This window comes from Chelonia mydas, chromosome 1 (genome assembly GCF_015237465.2).
Source record: "Chelonia mydas isolate rCheMyd1 chromosome 1, rCheMyd1.pri.v2, whole genome shotgun sequence".
Lineage (NCBI taxonomy): Eukaryota > Metazoa > Chordata > Testudines > Cheloniidae > Chelonia > Chelonia mydas.
In genome coordinates, this window is record NC_057849.1 from 255,992,001 (window position 1) to 256,010,795 (window position 18,795).

General features: G+C 48.2%; 1 protein-coding gene across 2 annotated transcripts in view; it reads right to left on the reverse strand.

Moving 5' to 3' along the window:
* RPL3 (ribosomal protein L3) overlaps nt 1–13,729 on the reverse strand; it is a 43,311-nt gene extending 29,582 nt beyond the window's left edge. Inside the window, exons 1-2 of one of the 2 annotated variants that reach the window (XM_043543625.1) lie at nt 13,724–13,729; nt 11,860–11,866 (exon numbers count right to left, since the gene is read on the reverse strand). The gene's annotated coding sequence lies outside the window, so the exon portion shown is untranslated. Of the gene's footprint in view, nt 1–11,859; nt 11,867–13,438; nt 13,443–13,723 lie in introns of those variants that run through there. The other variant, XM_007069083.4, reaches the window with a different exon arrangement.
* Between the last annotated feature and the right edge of the window lie 5,066 nt (nt 13,730–18,795).

Here is an 18,795-nt window from a genome sequence, read left to right on the forward strand (position 1 = left end):
ACACGGTGAAGTGTCGCCCAAAGAGATATGGCTCTAGTTTCTTAAGGGCCCACACCATGGCCAGGCACTCCTTCTCGATGGCCGCGTAGCGTTGCTCCCGGGGTAGCAACTTCTTGCTCAGGTACACGATGGGGTGTCTCTCCCCCTTTTCATCCTCCTGCATTAACACTGCCCCCAGTCCCATGTCTGAGGCGTCGGTGAACACCATAAAGGGCTTGTCAAAGTCTGGGTTTGCCAGAACTGGGCCACGGACCAGAGCCTCCTTCAGCACCTGGAAAGCCTCCTGGCACTGCTCGGTCCAGACCACCTTGTCTGGCTTCCCCTTCTTGCATAGCTCAGTGATGGGGGTGGCTATGGCGCTAAAGCGGGGCACAAACCTTCGATAGTATCCTGCCAACCCAATAAAGGCTTGGACCTGCTTTTTGGTGTGGGGAGCAGGTCAGTCTCTGATCACCTCCACCTTAGCTGGTTCCAGCTTTAGGCGGCCGCTCCCCACCCGATGGCCCAGGTAAGATACTTCCGCCATCCCCACCTTGCACTTCTCTGCTTTTACAGTCAGCCCAGCCCCCTGGAGTCGGTCCAGCACTTGTCTAACCTGGGACACATGGTCCTCCCAGGTCTGGCTAAAGACACAGATGTCATCAATATACGCCACGGCAAAACTCTCCATCCCTCTCAGTACCTGGTCCACCAGGCTCTGGAAGGTGGCCGGCGCTCCCTTGAGGCCAAAAGGCAGGGTCAGGAACTCATAGAGCCCCAGAGGGGTGATAAAGGCCAATTTCAGCCAGGCATCTGCATCCAGCGGCACTTGCCAGTTGCCCTTTGTAAGGTCCATGGTGGTACGGTATCGAGCTCCTCCCAGCTTGTCTAGGAGCTCATCAGGGCTGGGCATGGGGTAGGCATCAGATACAGTGATGGCATAGGGTTTCCGATAGTCCACACAGAACCGGACCGACCTGTCCTTTTTGGGGACGATCACCACCGGCGAGGCCCAAGGGCTGGCAGATGGCTGGATCACCCCCAAAGCCAGCATGTCCCTGACCTCTCTTCCCAGGTCCTGAGCAGTTTTCCCTGTGACTCGGAAGGGGGAGCATCTTATCGGCGGGTGCGATCCTGTCTGCACCCGGTGGACAGTCAGATTAGTGCATCCTGGCCGGTTGGAAAATAGCTGTCAGTACGGATGCAGCACCCCCCTGATCTCAGCTTGCTGGGCAGGGTTTAGCTGATCCGAGAGGGGAATTGTTTCCAGGGGGGAACCAGCTCTGGTCCCAGGGAATAGATCTACTAAAGGGTCATCTCCCTGCTCCTCCCAGTGTCCACACACGGCCAACACCACATTCCCCCTGGCATAATATGGCTTCATCATATTCACATGGTACACCTGGCGGTGGTGCGCCCAGTTCGATAGCTCCACCACATAGTTTACCTCATTTAGCTGCTTGACAAGCTTGAAAGGGCCTTCCCAGGCGGCCTGTAGTTTGTTCTTTCTCACGGGGACGAGAACCATCACCTGATCCCCGGTGGCGTAGGCACGGGCCCGCGCCGTGCGGTCATACCAGACCTTCTGCTTCTTCTGGGCTCTGGCCAGATTCTCCCTGGCCAGGCCCATGAGTTCAGCCAGTCTCTCTTGGAAGATCAGGACATACTCCACCACTGACTCTCCATTGGGAGTGGCCTTCCCCTCCCATTCATCTCTCATCAGGTCCAGGGGGCCCCTCACCCTACTTCCATATAACAGTTCAAAAGGCGAAAATCCGGTAGACTCCTGGGGCACCTCCCTGTATGCAAACAACAGGTGAGGTAAGTACTTGTCGCAATCCTGCGGTTGCTGGTTTATAAATGTTTTCAGCATCATCTTTAGCGTCCCATTGAACCTCTCCACCAGCCCATTGGACTGGGGGTGATAAGCTGAGGCCCAGTTGTGCCGGACCCCACATTTCTCCCATAAGCACCGGAGCAGGGCCGACATGAAGTTGGATCCTTCGTCTGTCAAGACTTCCTTGGGGAACCCCACTCAGCTGAAAATGGTCAGGAGCGCATCCGCCACGGTGTCTGCTTCAGTGGAAGCTAAGGGCACTGCCTCGGGGTAGCGGGTGGCAAAATCTACCACCACCAGAATGTATTTCTTCCCCGACCGGGTCATCTTGCTCAGAGGTCCCACTATGTCCATGGCCACCTTCTGGAAAGGTTCCTCTATGATGGGCAAAGGTTTCAAAGCTGCTTTCCCCTTGTCCCGGGCCTTCCCCACCCTCTGACAGGGGTCACAGGATCGGCAATACTGCCGGACAGTGGTAAAGACCCCAGACCAGTAAAAGTTCTGTAGCAACCTCTGCCGGGTGTGCCGGATTCCCTGGTGCCCTGCAAGGGGGATGTCATGGGCCAGGTACAATAGCTTGCGGTGATACTTCTGGGGGACCACCAGCTGCCTCCTGATCCCACAGGACTCTACTTCCCCTGGGGGAGCCCATTCTCGGTACAGGAACCCCTTCTCCCACAGGAACCTCTCCTGGCAACCTCTCCTCATGGTCCGTACCACCCTGAGGTCGGCCAGGTCCCTGAGCTTCCACAAGGAGGGATCTTTCCTCAACTCGGCCTGGAACTCAGCGGCTGGGGAAGGGATGGGGCCCAGTTCCCTCTCATTGGCTGGGTCTGAGGCCACAGCCTCTCTGAGCCGTGCCCCTCGGCGCTCTCTCCCCACCAGGGTAGGGTCCTGCGCCTCCGGTGTGGTACCCTCCCCAAGGTCAGGGCACAGTGCCCCTCCCCGGCTCTGGCTACGGGTCACAACCAGGGCGGTCTGGGGGTTGCTTGGCCAGTCCTCTAGGTCTCCCCCCATCAAAACCTCAGTGGGCAAATGGTGATGCACACCCACATCCTTGGGGCCCTCCTTGGCCCCCCCATTTCAGGTGTACCCTTGCCACGGGCACCTTGAATGGGGTCCTGCCCACCCCTGTCAGGGTCAGGTAGGTGTTGGGCACCACCCGATCTGGGGCCACCACCTCGGGCTGGGCCAGCGTCACCTCCGCGCCCGTATCCCAGTATCCATTGACCTTCCTCCCATCCACCTCCAGGGGAACAAGGCACTCGCTCCAGAGGGACAGCCCCGCGCCCACCCTGTAAACCGAGAACCCTGAGTCCAGAGCCTCCAGCCCTCTGGCGGAGCTGGCCTGAGGTACTCTTCCCTCCTGAGGCCAGTGGATCACTTGAGCTCAGGAGTTCTGGGCTGCAGTGGGCTATGCTGATCGGGTGTCCACACTAAGTTCGGCATCAACATGGTGATCCCTGGGAAGCTTGGGGTTACCAGGTTGCGTAAGGAGGGGCAGATGACCCAGGCAAGGGGGGCTGCCAGCCAGCTCCTGTGAGGGTGTGGAGGCTGCTCACCAGCCCTGACTGAACTCCCCCGGGGGGATCTAGAGCCCCCTCCCCCCGTCCGTCCCCCCCCCGCAGGTCTCTCTGGCGGGTGGCGCTGGGTGACAGGAGGCAGCTGAGTTGGGCTGGGAGGATGGTGCCTCCGGCTGAGGTGGCTCTAGGCCAGGCCGGCTCAGGACATAGGGTTACCAGGGGTCTGGTTTTCAGCGACAGATGTACTGAGCGGACACTAAAAGTCCAGTTACTGCGGGCGGGTGGCAGCCTGTCGCCCGGTCCTTACGTGGTGGCTCCCTTGGCAGCAGGCATGCCCCTGTTTAGGAGCACGGTTTGCAGGGCTGCAGTGGAGGACAGAGCGCCGGGGCTAGGGGTGCCAACCCTCCAGGATTGGCCTGGAGTCTCACGGAATCGGCATCGATCTCCCAGTGACTATTGAAAGCAATCCGGGAGATTTTAATAGAATATTTTACGAAAATGACATTATGTCATGTTTGGGGGGGAAAATCTCCCGGAATAGCTTCAGTCAGAGTTGGCAATCCTACCAGGGGCCCATGGCAAGCATGGTAAGAAGCACCCAGCAGGCATGGAACATGCCTCGGGAGGGAAGGAACATGAGCTACCCTGCCAGCCAGTGCTTCCCCTGGCCGTGTGCTCAGGCAGCTCCAAGACAGGGGGAGGGCTCAAGTGGGCAGGAAAGCCGGCTGCTGGGCAGGCAGTGCAGAAGGAGGCCTATAGCCTTAGGCCCTTCTAGTTTTAGGCCCTATTTTAGGCCCTCCTATACGCCCTCTATTCCATACTGAAGTAACAGCTGAGCAACAGTAGCGGGACCATTGGAAATGTTTTGTCTCATTAGATATTGCTATGTACAAATTAACCCATCAAGATTGTCAATTCAAATTATGGTGGTTGTGATTTTGTCTTTGTGGGCTAAGTAAGTGTTTGTGGGCCCAAGCAATATTGAACTTTGTACACAGTATGCCTACACTGGACAATAAAAACAATGTTGAAGAATGGAGGATGGCAGAAATTGAAGTAGGCCAAAGAAAGACGGCAAAGACAAGATGTAGTGCTGAAAGGTTCTCCTTCGCTCCTAATGTTTTTTCCTCCTACTAAGTATGGTGGTGAGGAAGTCCAGGCGAATACCAGCCCTGCTGCGACTGATGAAAAGGAGCAGCCTCCTGTGACTTCTCTAGCTGCAGCCTCATCCCACTCCTCTGAAGACTTCCCCAGTGATAGTAATAAAAAAATATCCTTCTCCAGTGATTCAGGCGAGTGGGACGTGACTTCTCAAGATCTCATTGCATATTGGACTGAGAAGGGCCCACAGAAATGCCAGAATCTAGATGCTGACTTTTCACTGACAAAGTGAGAGTAGAGCAATCAGAATCATTATCTGATGTTTGAATACGTGAATCCTAACAAACAGATTGGCAAGCAAGAATGGCTCATCTATTCACCTTCGCCACCTGCTTTCTGATACCAAAAAGCGGGGAATGTTCTGTGAAGGCTTCAGTGTTTGGAAGAGTACTGCATACATTACCAATCATGCAATGAGTGAGCAGCATACGTTTTCAATTAGCAGCTACTATGCCTGAAAGAAAGTTAGTGGCAGTATTAATACACAAATGGAAAACCATTTTTGGGAAGCTCATGCTGATTGGAAGAACATTCTCAGACATGTAGTTGAAACCATAGTTTTTCTTGCTGAGCGTGGTCTGCCATTCCGTGGCTCAGATGAGACTGTTGGATCAAAACACAACGGCAATTACCTTGGCGTTGTAGAGCTAATCGCTAAGTTCGATCCTTTCTTATCTCAGCACATCAATGAACATGCAAATCGTAGAAATGGCCACACATTATATCTATCAAAGACTGTGATGAATTCATTGCACTGCTGGCAAAGAAAACGCTATTAGCCATTGTAGATGAGATCAAAGATGTGGGATTTTTTTTCAGTGTCCGTCGACTCATTACCGGATGTGTAACATGTAGATCAGCTGACTGTCATCTTGCATTATGTGCTACCCAGCGGACCAGTTGAGCATTTCATGACCTTCATAAACATCACCAGCCACACAGGGGAGAAACTTGCCTCATACCTACTTGATTTCCTCACCGAAAATGGGATTGACATCAGCCTTTGTCGTGGCCAAAGCTATGACAATGCAAGCAATCTGAGTGGCAAATATTCAGGGATACAGGCAAAGATAAAAGAGCGCAATGTTTTGGTTGATTACATACCATGTGCTGCACGCTCACTCAACCTTGTTTGCCAGTCTGCCGTGGATTGTTGTGTTAAAGCAGTTTCTTTTTTTTGGATTTGTGAAGAATTTTACAATTTTTTCTCTGCATCAACTAGTCATTGGATGATTCTTAGAGATTCACTACCAAAGGGCTGCCCAGTGCCCAAATTACTCTCAGGGACACGGTGGAGTGCCAACGCTGAAGCTGTGAATGCAGTTGTTCTGGGATACCCCATCATCCTTGAAGCGCTAGAGAGCATCAAGGATGATGAATCTGAAAAATCAGCAACAAAAAAAGATGCGAAGATCCTGAGTGATGCAATGCACACTTTGGAAACTGGTATTTTGTGTGAGGTCTGGAATGATTTACTGCAGCCATTCAGCAGGTGCAGTCTAAGGTTGCAAAGTATTCAAATTGACCTTTCCACTGCTGTAAATCTAGTAAGAAGTCTTGGAACTGGTCTTCCACAAATGCAAGATAGTTTTGATGAGTATGAAATTCAGGGGGCTGTAAGGACTGCTAACCATGAGTATAAGTCAGCCAAACACCACAAAAGATAGAAGACATGCGAAGATGCAACTGCCCACTCATTCAGTGACAGGGAGGCTTTCATAGTTAATACCTTCATCACAATCATCGACAAACTGAGGAGTTCATTAGAACATTGGATCAAGGCCTACAAAAATAATGACAAAACCTTTAGTGTACTCACAATTTTTTCGCCTAACATTTCAAATTCTGAAGTCAGTGAAGCTATCAAACGTCTGTGTCAGAAGTACCCAGACGATCTCCCAGCAGATTTTACTAAAGAATTTCTTCAATTTGTTGAATTCACATTACTCTCAGATATAGAGGGAAAAAGATGACGAAAGCAAATCTATTTGGATATACCGAGTTATCACTGAATCTAATGTGATAGAATGTTTTCCAAATGTTGAAACTGCATTACGTCTGAATTTGTCATTAATGATCACTAACTGTACTGGAGAATGTTCCTTCTCTCTTCTTACAAGGGTCAAAAATGTCTTCCGATCCACCATGACTCAAGAGCATCTCAGTGCTTTGTCCCTCTTGAGCACTGAGAATGAAATCATCAGGTCTTTGAATTACAATGACATCATTCATGACTTTGCCACATCTAAAGCTAGGGGAAAAAATTTGTTTGAAGAATTGAGTGTAGTGAGAGTAGAATAAACTTGTTAATTTTACATAAATAATATGTAAATATGTATGTAGATAAAATCGCAAAAGAGCTCCAGCATGGACTGAATGGGAGGTACAGGATCTGATCACTGTATGGGGAGAGGAATCCGTGCTATCAGAACTCTGTTCCAGTTTTCGAAATGCCAAAACATTTGTCAAAATCTCCCAGGGCATGAAGGACAGAGGCCATAACAGGGACCCAAAGCAGTGCCGCGTGAAACTTAAGGAGCTGAGGCAAGCCTAACAGAAAACCAGAGAGGCGAACAGCCACTCCGGGTCAGAACCCAAAACATGCCGCTTCTATGATGAGCTGCATGCCATTTTCAGCCACCACTACCCCAGCCGTGTTGTTTGACTCCTTCAATGGAGATGGAGGCAACATGGAAGCAGGTTTTGGGGACAAGGAAGATGACGATGATGAGGTTGTAGATAGCTCACAGCAAGCAAGCAGAGAAACCGGTTTTCCCGACAGCCAAGAACTGTTTCTCACTCTGGACCTGGAGCCAGTACCCCCCGAACCCACCCAAGGCTGCCTCCCGGACCTGCCAGGTGGAGAAGGGACCTATAGTGAGTGTACCTTTTAAAATACTATACATGGTTTAAAAGCAAGCATGTTTAATGATTAATTTGCCCTGGCATTCGTGGATCTGCTGGATATACTCCCAAAGCCTTTGCAAAAGGTTTCTGGGGAGGGCAGCCTTATTCCATCCACCATGGTAGGACACTTTACCACTCCAGGCCAGTAGCACATACTCGGGAATCATTGTAGAACAAAGCATTGCAGTGTATGTTTGCTGGCATTCAAACAACATCCGTTCTTTATCTCTCTGTGTTATCCTCAGGAGAGTGATATCATTCATGGTCACCTGGTTGAAACAGGGTGCTTTTCTTAAGGGGACATTCAGAGGTGCCCGTTCCTGCTGGGCTGTTTGCCTGTGGCTGAAAAGAAATGTTCCCCGCTGTTAGCCACAGGGAGAGGGGAGGGTGGAGGGGCTAGCCACGTGGTGGGGGGAGGCAAAATGCGACCTTGGAACGAAAGCACATGTGCTATGTATGTAATGTTAACAGCAAGGTTTACCGTGAAAGAGTGTACCCATTGTTCTATAAAATGTGTCTTTCTAAATACCACTTTCCCTTTTTTTTTCTCTCCACCAGCTGCATGTGTTTCAAGGATCACAGGATCTTCTCCTTCCCAGAGGCTAGCGAAGATTAGAAGGCGAAAAAAATGCACTCATGACTAAATGTTCTCTGAGCTCATGCTGTCCTCCCACACTGACAGAGCACAGACAAATACGTGGAGGCAGACAATGTCAGAGTGCAGGAAAGCACAAAATGACTGGGAGGAGAGGTGGCGGGCTGAAGAGAGTAAGTGGTGGGCTGAAGAGAGTAAGTGGCGGGCTGAAGAGAAGGCTGAAGCTGAAAGGTGGCGGCAGCGTGATGAGAGGAGGCAGGATTCAATGCTGAGGCTGCCGGAGGATCAAACTAATATGCTCCAGCTTTGGCTGAGCTGCAGGAAAGGCAGCAGGAGCACAGACCACCACTACAGACCCTGTGTAACCAACCGCCCTCCTCCCCAAGCTCCATAGCCTCCTCACCCAGACGCCCAAGAATGCGGTGGGGGGGGCCTCTGGCCACCCAGCCACTCCACCCCAGAGGATTGCCCAAGCAACAGAAGGCTGGCATTCAATAAGTTTTAAAGTTTTAAACTTTTAAAGTGCTGTGTGGCCTTGTCCTTCCCTCCTCCACCACCCCTCCTGGGCTACCTTGGTAGTTATCCCCCTATTTGTGTGATGAATTAACAAAGAATGCATGAATGTGAAGCAACAATGACTTTACTGCCTCTGCAAGCGGTGATCGAAGGGAGGAGGGGAAGGTGATTAGCTTACAGGGAAGTAGAGTGAACCAAGGGGCGGGGAGTTTCATCAAGGAGAAACAAATAGAACTTTCACACCATAGTCTGGCCAGTCATGAAACTGGTTTTCAAAGCTTCTCTGATGCGCACCACACCCTCCTGTGCTCTTCTAACCGCCCTGGTGTCTGGCTGTGTGTAACCAGCAGCCAGGCGATTTGCCTCAACCTCCCACCCCACCATAAATGTCTCCCCCTTACTTTCACAGATATTGTGGAGCACACAGCAAGCAGTAATAACAGTGGGAATATTGGTTTCGCTGAGGTCTAACCGAGTCAGTAAACTGCGCCTGCACGCTTTTAAACGTCCAAATGCACCATTCTGCACTTGCTCAGCCTGTAGTTGAACAGCTCCTGACTACTGTCCAGGCTGCCTGTGTACGGCTTCATGAGCCATGGCATTAAGGGGTAGGCTGGGTCCCCAAGGATAATTATAGGCATTTCAACATCCCCAACAGTTATTTTCTGGTCTGGGAATAAAGTCCCTTCCTGCAGCTTTTGAAACAGACCCGAAGATGCAAGTGTCATTCCTTTCCCGGCCATCCCACGTTGACGTTGGTGAAACGTCCCTTGTGATGCACCAGTGCTTGCAGCACTATTGAAAAGTACCCCTTGCGGTTTATGTACTCGCCGGCTTGGTGCTCCGGTGCCAAGATAGGGATATGGGTTCCGTCTATGGCCCCACCAGAGTTAGGGAATCCCATTGCAGCAAAGCCATCCCCTATGACCTGCACATTTCCCAGGGTCACTACCCTTGATATCAGCAGATCTTTGATTGCATTGGCTACTTGCATCACAGCAGCCCCCCCCACAGTAAATTTGCCCACTCCAAATTGATTCCCGACTGACCGGTAGCTGTCTGGCGTTGCAAGCTTCCACAGGGCTATTGCCACTCGCTTCTCAACTGTGAGGGCTGCTCTTATCTTGGTATTCTTGCACCTCAGGGGAAAGCAAGTCACAAAGTTCCATGAAAGTGCCCTTACGCATGCGAAAGTTTCGCAGCCACTGGGAATCATCCCAGACCTGCAACACTATGCCGTCCCACCAGTCTGTGCTTGTTTCCCAGGCTCAGAATCGGCGTTCCACCGCATGAGCCTACCCCATTAGCACCATGATGCCCACATTGCCAGGGCCCGTGCTTTGAGAGAAGTCTTTGTCCATGTCCTCATCACTCTCGTCACCGCGCTGACGTTGCCTACTCGCCCGGTATTGCTTTGCCAGGTACTGGTGCTGCATATAATGCTGGATAATGCGTGTGGTGTTTAATATGCTCCTAATTGCCAAAGTGATCTGAGCGGGCTCCAGGCTTGCCGTGGCATGACGTCTGCCCAGAAAAAAGGCGCGGAACGATTGTCTGCCATTGCCCTGATGGAGGGAGGGGCGACTGACGACATGGCTTACAGGGTTGGCTTATAGGGAATTAAAATCAACAAAGGGGGTGGCTTTGCAAGAAACTGAATGGCCCCCTCAAGGATAGAACTCAAAACCTCAAGGATAGAACTCAAAACTGGGTTTAGCAGGCCATTGATTTCACAGAGGGAGAGAGGGAAGAAAAAATGAATACAAAACAAATCTGGTCTATTTCTTGTTTTGAGCCACTTCATCTATCTTTATACATCTTGCTGGCAGCAGACTGGTCAGTACGACCGCTAGCCATCGTCATCTCCTGGGTGCTCGGCAGAAGACGGTGCAGTATGACTACTGGCCATCGTCTTCTGCTAGCTGTAGATTAAAAGACAGTGCACTGCCAGTAGGACTCAATCGCCATGAAATGAAACAAGGGAAATGACCTGGCTGAGTCACTCCCATGTTTGCCCAGGCGCCCGGTTAAAAGAGCACCCAGGACTACGTCGACGACGGCTACCAGTCATACTGCACTGTCTGCTGCCAAAAGGCAATAAACTGCTGCTGTGTAGCAATGCAGTACCACGTCTGCCAGCACCCAGGAGACATATGGTGACGGTTAGCTGAGCGGGCTCCATGCTTGCCGTGGTATGGCATCTGCACAGGTAACTCAAGAAAAAAGGCGCAAAACGATTGTCTGCCCTTGCTTTCATGGAGGGAGGGAGGGAACGGGGGCCTGACGATACGTACCCAGAACCACCCGCGACAATGTTTTAGCCCCATCAGGCACTGGGATTTCTACCCAGAATTCAAATGGGCGGCAGAGACTGCAGGAACTGTGGGATAGCCACCCACAGTGCAACGCTCCGGAAGTCGACGGTTGCCTCGGTACTGTGGATACACTCTGCCGACTACATGCACTTAGAGCATTTGTGTGGGGACACACACAAACGACTGTATAAAAACGCTTTCTACAAAACCGACTTCTATAAATTCGATCTAATTTCATAGTGTAGACATACCCATAGAGAGCTGCATGTGTGGCCCACAATGGTAAATAGGTTATGAACCACTGATCCAGATGCTTACAAAATGATGGTTTAATAATTTGTTTCAATATCTTTCCTGGTATTGAAGTTAGACTGACTGGTCAGTAACTCCATGGGTCCTCTTTGTTCTTCATTTTTAAAGATAAGTACTATGTTTGCCCTTCACCAGTCTTTTAGGACCTCACTTGCCCTCCATGAGTTCTCCGTGATAATTGTGAATGGTTCCAAGATTACTTCTATTATAACAGAATATTATCTTTATTCATATAAATGTTCAGTCACTCAATGTTGTTAATTTCTTTGTCTCAACAACATGGCTAGGATTGTAGATCTATGTTCCAACAGCAGATGGAAGAAACAGGGACCAAGAAGAGAATTTTTCCTGTTCCTTGATACATTTACCCAGCTCGCTCTTGTCCTAGGAGCTGAGGGGATTGGTTATACCTGCATAATTAACTCCTCAGACCTGCTTAGCTATAGCTCTACTATACCTTTACCTTACTGCCAAAGTAACAGCTTACAGGGAATATCTCCCACTTAAAGGGGATCACCTTCTGCACAAAGCTGTTAGAAATGCTCTCTGACAGCCCTTCTTCTGGCCCTTGCTGTGGGGAGTGTGCTAAGGAGAGGTTAGAGTGCAGTACAGTCCAACTATTCTTGACTGCTCACAGTCCTCTGGGCCTCTATTCCTGGGCCAAACAACAGGGACAGAACAGGATAGCCGTCCTCTCATCATTTCAAAGGTGAGCTGAACTCTCTTTTGGCTTAAATATATAAATAAAATCTATGTTGGATTTCATGTAATTCACAGCTATACATGTGTGCACTTAAAAATTAGAAATGAATGGCAACCATCTGTCTGAAAAGACAATGGTGTAAGTGCCAAAGCAGATCAGTTGCTATGTGCCGTGCTATAGTACCGCAAATGGTTAAAAGTCCCATTCTCAAGCGACAGTCCTTGCCACAGATAATGCAAGTATAAAGCGCAGGGCAGGAAGATGAAGCCAGTGCACTACTAGCACCTGAGGCCTGCTGTGCTTTCCTCTTCACTCTTTTCACTTTCTGCTCTCTCAACCCCCTCTCTTCAGCCTCTTTGACTCCCTCCAGCACAGTCAGTTGCTAGCTGCATCTTCCCACCTTGCTGTGTCGATGTAAAAAGTTTTCAGGTCCCTTTTGCAAATGGCCATGCACCTGAGCCTAGGTCGACCCAGTGTCCTTGGAGCATCCACAAGTTCTCCATACATGAGATACTTTGGAATGCATCGTCCATCTGGTGCCCATGACGAAACCAACGCAGATGTCTGTGTTTGAGAATAGTGATAAGACTTTGTAATTTTTCTTTCTCAAGTATTTCAGTGACAGGAGCTTTGGTATCCCACTTGATATTCAGAATAAAGTAAAGCCAGAGGGTGTGGAAAGCATTTAGCCTGCTCTCATGTCTGCTGTAGCTGGTGTCACCACTATATAGCAGCATTCTCAAAACATATGTCTAGTAGACCTGTATCTTGTTGTGCAGTGTCAGTTTCCGGCTATCCCACATGCACTTGGTCAGTTGGGCAAATATGGTGGCTGCCTTTCTGTTATGAAAATTAAACTCACCAGCTGGATATACATTATCAGATACAATTGATCCCAGATAACAGGACTTCTGCACAACTTATAGCATGATGCTAGCTATTAGAATTTCTGGAGCAGTCAACACACCTTTTGCCATAAGCACTGGGTTTTGGTTTTTTGGTTGTTCTTTTTTTCAAACAGATGATTACTCCAAATTCATCACAAGCTAGCACAAAGCTATTGCAAAGGTGCAGGAGCTCCTCTTCACTGCGTGTATGATGAGCACCGCATCATCATCGAAAATCAGTTAGTGTATCAGCAGGTTTTTGACTTTGCTTTTTGCTCTTAGACATGCACTGTTGGAGAGTTTTCCCGTCCGATCTTGTATGTACACACTTTGTGTTATATGAGAAAGCGTGACGAAGGAGCAGAGAGAAGAATATACTGAAGAGTGTTGGTACCAAAACAGATCCCTGTTTGACACCACTGCAAATTACAAACATTTAAAAGTTTGATAGTTTGATGGTTAGAACACTGTAAAGAGTTCTGCTTTGCTTTATATGTTGCTATAGTCACAGGATAAATACAGGAACTGGTGTAGAACCTTGGCAGGTAAAAATCATTCCAGTAACACTGGCAACTGCTCAGGATTGGTTGTCTTGATGCAAGCCAGATACAGTATGATCTTTGCAGCATTAGTCATAGTCCTAAGGTTTAAGGCCAGAAGGGATCTACTCTGATCATCCTGTACATCACAGGCCACCAAACACCCAGCCACACTCACATCAAACCCCACAACCAGAAGTAAACCTAAGTATTACAGCCTTTAGGAGACTAAACTATGGTGTGCCACAGCCAGAGAATAGGAGGGACCAAGGTGTACCTGTACCCAAGGCCTCTGCAAGCACTTTTCCTTCATTTTTGCCTATTCACTTTCTTCTATCACCAGCTTCCACTCCCTTTAGGTTGATCCTGTGTTTTCAAGCTACTAGTGTCCTCTAGAGGACCCATCACCCCTCCTCTCTTTCTGATGCAATTAACTGTGGTGTCATCACCCAGTCATCTGAGGGGACTATCCAGAACCAAATACAGGGGACAGATGGCAGGGCAGGACATTACTGTTGAGATGAGCACAACCCCACAGCTGAGAGGTTGGAGTTCTAGGAGAGCAAAGAGCAGGGCCAAAAAGGTTGGATCTCCATCTGCCAGTGAAGAAGACTACTAGATACAGAGCAGAATGAACTGGGAGCTGCATCGAGTCCACCTGGTGCTACTCTACTTCTTGACCTATTCTGTCTTTGTGAACATCTACAAACCACTGTTCCATCCCCTCACCACTGTAGCAGACCTAGCGTCCCAATGGGTCACTGCCCAGGTGATCAGGCTCTTCATACTGTGGCGCTGCAGCCTAGAGATGGCGACTGCTTTACTCTTAATTCTGGGCAAGAAGCTCTGGGCTGAGATGCTAGCAAATAAGGCCCTATGGCAGTCCCTGGCAGCAGCCAGAGTCTTCTGCCTTCACCTAATCACTATCCTGCTGCACTGTGGCAGGAGATGTGCTGTGCAGCTGCTGGGGCACCTGAAACAAGTGGTTTGGGCTACCTTGTCATCCAGTGCCCAGTGGGTCCACCATCATCTGGCTGCCTGTTTCCAGGAGAACAGCAGGGACTGTAAGACAGCGCTGCGAGGAGGCATGAGGCAGGCGAGCATCTCACTCTTCTTTGGGTTCCTCGATGGGGTGCTAGAAGTTTTCCGCATGTCAGCGCTGGCAGTGAGATACAGAATCACCCATATCTTCAGCTATGCCAGGCCCGCATGGGACCCTGCCTCAGAGGACAACAGCTTAGTTACCATCACTTCTGTCCTCCCCCCTGCCCGGGTTCCCTTGAGCCACCGCTTCAAGGGCCCTACAGCCTCAGTCCTCAAAGACTTCCCCTCATCCACTGACATGCTTCAGTTTGTGGTTGTCAGTGAGAACATAGGCAGGGGTGCTGGTAGGTATCGTTTGGAAGGCACGGCTCTTCCCCTGCATGTAAGATTCCAGAGCTATATGAGAATGAGAGAGCCATTTTCTGTGCAATCCAGAAGCACTACAGTGAGGCAGCTGAAGATAGCCTGCATGGTCTTCATTGTGCTCTACCTCTCCATACTTTCTGTCATTGTCCAGTGAGTCACGTAAAGGACCAGCTCATATATTTGTGGTATTTTATTTATGAAAGATGTCCTTGCACTAACACTGTTTTTGAGGGGAGGGGCCTAACAGCACAAGGTGTGTAACGCAGGGGAAAGAGTCCCAGTGGTGAAGTGTGGTTTAAGCATAAGATGTCCATCTCTGAGGATTTGGGTACAAATCCTGATTTAGATGACAAGTGACAAGAATTTGGCCTCATCATATTTCTTGATGGGTCAGAAGAATTCCATCAAGGAATGAAGAATATGTAGAGTGAGGTATTAAGAGGAGAAAGCAGGAAGTGGGATATAGTGTGATGGAAAGCCAGAGAGAAGAGATGGAGTAAAGGAAGAAGGTGGGGGGCCGTGGAGGGCACAAAGGGAGCAGAGAGAGAGGCAAGAGACCAAGGAGGACACAGTGAAAGTAGAGGGAGCAAAGAATAAGCAAGAGAGTGAGGAGAGAGAAAGAAGGAATGGAGGGAGGGAGGGATAGGCTGAGAAGAGAGGTAGGAAAACAGAGACCGTACAGAAGAGTGACAAAGGGGGTAAGAGACAAAAGGAGAGAACAAACAGGAAGAAAACAGAGAGGTAGAGAGAGATGAGGCAGGGGCAATTCAATGTCTGTGGCCATCCCAGTCATTGGCCTTTCTCCAGAGAATACCAACATGGGGAGCAATCTGTACCAAATGGGCATGTGGTTCTTTTGGCAAAGGTTGTTCAGTGCTCTCAATATGTACAATGAGTTAGGCGTATCTCAGTTCAGTCCTAGCAGAGAGATGGACCACACTGCAAAAGCCACCATCATAATTGGCACTAATTGAGTCCCTGCAGCGTTCAGGGAATGAGAACAGCAGCAGAACAAAAAAAATAAAAATAAAAAAGTCACAAAAATCACAACCCCAATCCACCCTATGAATGCAGAGAAAAGGTCTTTAAAGGTCAAAAGAGTTAGGTCTGAATAAGCAGCATATGAGGAGAGAAGAAGGTGATAAGGAAGCAAGATGAGTCTCGATATGCAATCAGTGTTATTAAAAAACACTCAGTAAAAATGCAGTATCCAAGCCAGTTTCCATTGGATGGCATTTAAAACAGGCATAAGTTTGACATACTCTTCAGAGGGTTTTTTATGCAAGTTGCCAGTGTGGCCCTTGGCATTGCAAAGTTTAGCCATCTTTGACTGCCTCTAGGTATTTCCCATTTCTAATGGTGCAATTCTGCATTATTTGATGGCGGGCTGTCCAATGAGGTCAGGGAAGCTGTGTGGGGGAGGTTATTTCCCATTTTATAGAGTACAGTTTGCATGGTGGAGTGAGGAGTCAGGAGGAGCTGGAGCCTCTAGAATATCTGAAGTGTTTGTGAAGAAGGATATCTGGAGGGTAGAGACTGTTTAAGACTCCCAAACATCTTGGCATCTTCCCTTTTGGATAATATAATTGAGGAGTGTCTGAGCAGTGATGACTCCTTCAATTCTCTCCCCCCTATTCCTTATTCTCTCTCTCCCTCTCACGTTTCTTTCTCTTCACCCTGTCTCTTGAAGGGGGCTTGCCACACTAGCTAGGTGAAAGACCTGGCTGGGGATACCTGCGGTGCAGGCAGCAGAAGCCCTATGAGGCAGAGGTCTTTGGAGGAACCAGGCAGCCGGACCTGTTTTGACTGATGTTGAACTGTGTTTATGCCTGAACAATAACTGCATCCCTGGGAAGAGGGAAGGGACTCTCGATATTGGTGAGAGCTTCACTGATGCAACTCGCTGGTGAGTTGTCCCCCGCTTACTTAAGAGTGGAGAAGATGAGGCAGATGCAAGTACAGTGGCCTTGCATTGTGATGGCACCTTTATGCAATGTCATCCCATGATGTCGTGATGTAAATGAATTTGTCTTGCAAATTTAAAAGGTGGTGGAACCGTCCCACGTGAAAGGCTCCTGCCTTTGGATGAACCCTTTCAGAAGCAGTTATAAAAAGTACAATGTGCTCATGACATGATCAGCCAATGAGTGATTCATCTCATGAACTGCTACTCCTAATTGGTAATCCATTGGCTGAATGTGAGAGTTCAGATTTATTTGTTTTTCTTCCTCCATGACACTTAAAAAGATACATTTTCCACTATTCAGGAAATATCACTGGGCCAAATGCTGAATTCCTTACATAAGAAAAATCTCAAAGTCAATTAGCGTTTTCTTGGGTAAGGTCTTTGAAATATGACTTAAGAGAATTAACAGACAAAATACTTTGTGAAGTTTAAATTAAGGTCACTGCTACACTCCCACTCCAAGAAATATTCTCTTAAAAATACTGAACATTTAAACGTTTGAATGTTGAACAATTAGAGGAAAGCAGATATTCAAATATACTCACAATACATACAATCTCCTAAATAAATTTACACGTGTAGTCATCATATTACATAGTCCAGAACAACCTTAATGACACCTGAAAATGGCACAGTGATATGGGGTTACAGTTAAGTTTTAAAATGCTTGATCAATTGCCCTCACTTTCAGGATACACTAGCATGTTTTATTTTTAAGAAATCACAAAAAATATTTTTCTTCTGCAGTTATAAGGGCCTATCACAGAACAGTGTTGCAACTTTTAACTCTGCTACTGAACAGCTCCATGTTCATGGTAATTTGTAATGCCTTGTAACTCCAAAACAGCCTGATTAATTTATTCATACTTTGCAAAAAGATACAGCATACAGTACCTAGACACTGTAAAAAACAAAACACCCTTAGATTAGATAACAATTGATCAGATAAAATAGATCTAGTTTCTTATATTGGAATCCATTATTTTAGCATCTGAGCACCTCAAGATTAAAAAAAAAAAGACATAAGATAATTCACATCTCCCGTCCCAGGGGGGACATGTTATCAAGCTGATTGTGAGCTCTTCAGGGCAGGAAGCATGTATTCATATGTATTTTTAAGTGCCTGGTACAACTCACCCTGAATGCAATTAGGGCCTCTAGGTACTACTCTGTCAAACAATACAAAACAATGCTCTGGAGTTAACGTTATGCAGGGAAGGGAGAGCTAACAATAAGCCTTATCATGAAACCTGTCTGCAACAACTTAATGATGGAGACTATCATCCCTTCATAAGAAAATGTAATACATACACCACCAATATTAAATCACTCTCAGTTCATTTACTGGTATTTCTAGCATACAAATCAGCATAATAAAAATCAAGTCATACTGCTGGATGGTAGAAGCTGGCTTAAATCATGTCAATAAATTGTTTATACAAGGGTTTCTGATAAGGCATCTCTTCATTCTGCTAGCTATATAGGGCTGAGTTGCAACCTGAACAGTTATTAATTGGGAACTGCAGGATGAGATAAATTATTAACTCCTCCTTTGGCGAAGGGAAATCAGATAGTACTGGAGTCAAGAAGCTCTCTAAGGTCTGTCTGGATTTGAAATTGTGCTAGTGCCCGTTTAACTAGCTGTTTTCAGACACAGCTCTTGCCAAGCAGCTACAATTCTTCAGTGCAGGCTCCTTGCCCTTGCACCTGCACCACTCCTGGGCCCCCACCCAGCCATAATCTGGCCCCAAATCCTAGAACACAACAGGCAGAGGATGAGGAATGCAGATCAGAATTCCTGGCTTGCTCTGCCAACAACCCAGTAGTGTTTGAGTCATCAGTAGGCTGACACCTTCGTCCATCCTCCTTCCCTGGCCTGCCAGTGTAGGGGTGAGGAAAGAAACACCAATAAGTTCTGTTGAGAACGCAGGAGGAAAAAAAAATGCTTTTGTGCCCAAACTCTGGTTCCTGCAAACACAGCTCACTACGGAGCCTTGTCTACACCAGGATTTGGGGGGCAAAACTTTCCCAGTGTTGCTAACATTGGTGCCACTCCATCAGCGGGAGCAATGACAGGAGCCCTGGGGTAAACAGGGCATTAGCAGCTATCAGTGTTTTTTAACAGTGTATCATTTAGATGTGCTC